The sequence below is a fragment of the Elephantulus edwardii genome, unplaced genomic scaffold (assembly GCF_000299155.1).
Source record: "Elephantulus edwardii isolate Elephantulus edwardi_28Jun2011 unplaced genomic scaffold, EleEdw1.0 scaffold00036, whole genome shotgun sequence".
Lineage (NCBI taxonomy): Eukaryota > Metazoa > Chordata > Mammalia > Macroscelidea > Macroscelididae > Elephantulus > Elephantulus edwardii.
In genome coordinates, this window is record NW_006399786.1 from 14,403,162 (window position 1) to 14,409,184 (window position 6,023).

Genomic DNA, 6,023 nt, shown 5'->3' on the forward strand with positions numbered 1-6,023 from the left:
GCATAATCAATGAAACACAGATAGACATTCTTCTGGTATTCTCTGCTTTCAGCTAAGATCCATCTAACATCAGCTACAATATCCCTAGTACCACGATTATTTGCTATTGTACTAAATAATTTCATGTTACTATTTGACAGCCTCTGAACTTTGTTTCACAAAGCTTATCTGCTCCATGAAGCAAGTCCTGAAGTACATGGTTTTGTTGCATACTTTGCCTCCAAATTAATATTTAAAGTGAATTTTCCCATATTTTATGCAGGGTTGAAATTTCATTTGTGTTTTTATATTTATATATATTTTCCATTAAACTGACACTATATGATATCTGAAAAAGGAGATTCTGCCTGTCAGTTACTACCAAGACTCAATAAAAATATTTATTTCAAACGTAAGCTGGAGGGACATTTGACCCTGATTTGTTCAAGTCTTTCAAGCCATACAGAAATTGTTACATTTTCTTATTATCTATATAGTCATGGATATGGAAGGGCAGTGTGTATCAGAGTACTGCTTACACAGAGCTTCCCATTTAAACAACTCTACTTTTCTTAGCAGTTCCAGCAAAACAAACTATTCATAGTGATTGCTACATAGTTTGACACATATGATGATCTAAGGCTAGAAAAAAGATTTCTCTTTCTTCAAATTCCATTACGTAAATATTCTCTGCCTAAATAAAAATACATCACTTAAATATAAATATACACATTATGTAGATTGAGAAATTAGACCTCATTTAAACATTCACATAGAAAGTATTATATACCATTTTTATTTTTCTGTATTACTGAAATGTAACATTCCTCAAAATGAAAGTGTAAATGACAAGTTACATAGTATTTTCTGTAATGCAACCCATTTTATGACACTAAAAGTGCATATAAGGATATAAAATTGAATGAATCTGTTTTATAAGAAAGGTTTTAAAATACCATTTTTATTTTATTTATATATCTTTTGCCTACATAGGGAGTTGTGGGCGTAGTCTCGCACACAGTTAAAGAACTACAATTCTCAGAAGACTAGAGGAACATGATGATAAGTGAGGGTTGCTTTGGACATTAAATATAATTTATGTCAATGATTATTTCTGTTTGGTCTTAATTGAAAATTATTTTTATTTTATGATTGTCTGTGTATTTTATGTAGCCCTCATAGCAACATTGAGAATGGCCTAGTGGCAAGAGTTGCATTGCAATCTCAAAGGCATGTGGTTTGAATCTACCAGTTGCTCTGAGAGAGAAAGATGGACAATCTCTTATGTCTAACATACTCTGGAAAACTTCCAGAGGGCCAGCTATATGTTGATCCTGACTCAATGGTCTATAACAACAAGAGTGCCACCAGAGGAAGAATTGATGCCTTTGAATGTGATGTTGGGGAATAGTACTAAATATCTCATGGACTACCAAAAGAATCAAAAGAGGTATGTTAGAAAAAGTGTAGGTAGAGAATTCCTTGGAGGCAAAGCTGGGAAAATGTCATCTCTCTCACATTCTGAGCATGCTCCTAAATGAGGCTGTTCCTTAGAAAGGGTCAGTATGCTTGGAAAGGTCAGCAAAAGAGATGAAGACTGTCAATGAGGTGGATTGATACAGGGCTGCAGCAATGGACTTAAATGTGTCAGATGATGAGGATGCCATAGGATAGAACAAGGTTCAGGTCTGTTGTTCAACTATGTACGATTTTGAGTCATACTTCCCAGCACTTAACAACAACAACGACAGAAATAGTGACAAATTGTAATCACTTGCCTAGCCCTCAACTACTAACTGCGAAGTTGAGAGTTTAAAACCTGTAGCTTGTTTGAATAAAGTTTTACAATTTTGGACACTTTCTGTGTAATTCTTCTCTTCCTATATAAAGTCTTTGTTAGTCAGAATTGACTGATGGCAATGTGCTTGGTTGTGGCTTAGACTGTCTCTTCTCATCTTGTATTTAGAGGGTAAGATATCTATTGAGCAATTTATAGCACCATAATTTAAAAGACCTAAAGGAAAATATGTATTAATTGGGTCAATTGACTTATGCACCAAAAGAGAGCTCTGGTGGCTCATTTGGAATTTTGGTACTTGCCTCCGGAAACTCTATGAACTTTGGTAAATGTCAATAGTTGTAGAAGGGCTTCAGGTCTTTTGTTCATAGGGTCACTATGAGTCATGTTCGACTTGAAGGCGATCAACAACAACAACAATGCAAAGGTTATGCATCTCTGATGGTTTTTACTCTACCAGTAACTCAGTGGGAGAAACACAGGAAATCTGTACTTTTTAGTCTTGAAAACCCAGTGGGGGCTCAGCTTTAAGTCATCACCAATGCAATGGTAATGAGAGATAGGTAAAACTGACAGTAATTTTATAAGATTGCATATTCTCATATAATTCTTAAGAATTCTAAGCTCTAAATAAAAAAAATGGGGAATCACTCCTTTTAATGGAACTATATCTGAAAAAGATCCTTTTAAAATAGTCTTGTCATAAAAGAATGACATAATTAATCATATGAATAATAAAATTATCATGGCTGATTATATTATTAGCATTACAATAAATTATTCATAAAACAGGAACTGGATTTTTTCCTTAGATTAGATAATCAATAAATGTTAAAAATTTCTGCCCACTTTTTTTTTATAGTAATCATGCTTTGAAGACAAACTCAATGTGTCTTCAATTTTTTCATTGTTTTTTAAAATAAAACATTGCTTCTATTGGGTATCTACTCTAACTAATAAAAATATCTTCTTTTAACTTAAAAATCTTATGCATTGAACTTTTTTAACTTTTATAAATTAGAAAACTTTCATTATTTTCTTAAAATGTTACTGTTGCGCTTATCTGGCAGAGGAAATGTCATGATCACAAAGGTGGTTTTTCCTGGGTGAGGCTCATACATTGCACTCCAGATTGCTGAAGACCCCTGTGATTTCCCCAAACACAGGTAGCTCAACTGCATAATTAGTGGTAGTGAGCAATTGTCTGTGCACTATCCCTTTAAAAAAAGCGAGCAAGAGAAATTGTTGCTGCTATAAAAATATTAAATAATATTACAGATAATTTTAGAATAACTATGAAATGTTGAGTTATTTGACATATAGAAATATTTTTATAACTATGCCTTTGAGCTGTGGTGTTGAAGAAGAGTATTGAATATACTATAGACTACTAAGGAAACTAACAGGTTCACCCTGGAGAATATTAAACCAGACTGCTCCTTAGAGGCAAAGATTCTGAAGCTCTGTCTGACATACTTTGGACGTGTTGCAAGGAGGGACTGGTCCTTGGAGAATGACGTCATGCTTGGGAGGGTGGAATGACAGTGCAGGAGAGGAAGACACTCTATGAGGTGGATTGATTCAATGACTTGGGTCATAGGGGTAGGATAGAGCAGGGTTTAGGGCTGTTGTACATAAGGTCACTATGAGTCACAGGTGACTCAACAGCACATAACAACAACCAACATAGCAATTCATAGAAATAAAAGATGTTCTCTGTTTGAAAATCAGCAACTAACAGAAATTCAATGAGAACCTACAAAAATATATGAAGCAAAATGCTAATAGTATTACAGCCTTATTTGATATTGATTCCAAATTGATACATAAATTGGTCAAATTCTCATGGAGAAAGAAAATTCAATACATCAAATATTTAGTTGACATTGTTGAAATACGGCTTTTCTAAGAAAGCCCAATAGTAAAGGAACATAGTATCCTCACAATCATTTATTTCCAGTTGTCATATACATTAACTGTGCTTCACTATTTCCTCTTGGTCATTATTGTCCAGAAACCGATTGTGAATAGATGCTTTGAGATACCAGTTTGTGGTTTACAACCTATAAAGAGCATATGAACAACAGATTGGAAACTTCCCCTATCCTGCACCATCCTCAGTATCTTTAAGTCTCCTATCACAATCACAGTGCCAGTCATTTTGTGGGTGTTTTCTTCTCTTTCCCTGACCAGGAGCCCTTCTCAGCATAATATCCTTTTCTAATGGCAAGCACTTCCTGCCAACATGACTGCATTATGCTACTAATACGGATTATACCCTTTTGACTTCCCCAAAATGGTTCTGGATGGTTTGTGAGTTATAACATCAAATTTTGGAACCAGTAAAGTAGTAAGATTGGTATTGAGATGAATAGAAATAGATACAGGAACTTAAGGGGCATATCTGACCTCATGATAATTGGTTTTGTGTTGTTGATATTTGTTGACATGAAGTGTTATCTTTTCTGAAGTGGGGAAATGTCAGTCACATCTGTCTCCATACAGCCCTTGCTCATTTCTACCATCATGATGTTGTTTATTTGTCCAGTCAGAAGTATTTCTTTTTACCAATTAAAAAAGAAAGAAAACTCCTTACTGTCATCAAGTTGCCTCTGAGTCATAGTGACCTTTCATCGGATGTTCAAAGCTGTAAATCACTATGAGAATAGAATGCTCATTTATTTTCTGTGAACAATAGATCATATTAATTACAGATAAAAACCTCATAATCATATGAATAACAGGTCAGAACTTCAACCTATCTTGGAATATTCTTATAATCTCAGAATACTTAGTCCCTTGTTGGCGTCATTGTGTCAAGTCATCTCATTGATTGTCTTACTCTCTTTAACTGACCCTTTACTTTTCTAAATATAATTTCTTTTTCAAAGACTGTTGACTCCTGACAACATGTCCAAAATATGTTACATGAAGTTTCTCCATCTTCATCTCTAAGAAGTATAATGGTTGTAAATCCCAAAAGATATTTTTTATACTATTTTGATGACCAAAGGTATATTTAATACTCTTCTCAAATACTCAATACAAAGGTATCAATTCTTCAATGTTCCTTTTAATTTGTTGTCCAATATTCAGATACATATGGAACATCTTTTAAAAAAATGGCTTGAATTAGTAGCGACTTATTCTTAAATGGCAGTGTTGCTATTTAGCACTTTAAAGAGGAGCTTACCGGGGTATTATCCCAATGGAACACATATTTTGTTTTCTTGACTGCTGCTGCCTTGAGTCTTGATTGTGAAGCCAAGTACCATAAAATTCTTGACAACTTCAGTGTTTTCCTCATCTGTTATGATGCTACCTGTTGGTCAAGTGATGAGGATATTTGTTTTCTTCATGTTGAGATGTAATCCATAGTAAAGACTGTAATCTTTGGTCTATTTCAGTAAGTGCTTCAAGTCTTCACTTTCTGTGAACAATATTGGGACATTTGCTTATGTGAATTTTTTTATAAGTCTTCCTTAAATCTTGATGCTGAATTCTTTTTTATATAGTCTATATTTTTGTTCTTGATGTTGTTGAAAACATAGCTGTCACTTTGTTATATTTTTGGGTTTTGTTTTCTTTTTTAATTATATGAGTTTATTTACAAAATTCAAATGCATTGTTTTCCAGGACAGATCCTTCCAATTTCCCTCACCCCACCACCCATCAAATTGTATAAATCCATGTAGTCTACTTTATCAAATTATTTGCTCAGTGTAGCAATTTAATAGATATAGAAAAAAGATATCACTCTGATGCACATTTTCTCTGATTTTAAACCATAGAGCATCACCTTTTTCTCATCAATTGGCTGCTTCTTGGCCTATGCACAGTTCCTTCATAAGACTATGAAGTGTTCTGGGGTTCCTATTATCCTCAATAATAGCCATCATTTTTATGACCCACACATTCAAATGACTCTGCACAATCTAAGCAAGAATCTTTCTCATCTGCTCTACTTTCACCAAAGTCACATATCACAGGAGCAGTAATATCTTCTCTATTTCATGGTTTCTACGGAATCCAGCTTAACTTTGGAAGTTCCCTATCTAAATGCTGCTCTAAACAATTTTTAAATAATCTTCAGCAGTATTCTCTTTCCGTGTGTATTAATGGCATTGTTAAACAATTTCTGGATAGTATTACCTTTTGTGAAATAGAAAGAATATGAATATTTTCACTTGACTGGCCAACTAAGTGTCTTCTAAATTCCTTGACATAGACTAGTGAATATATCCAT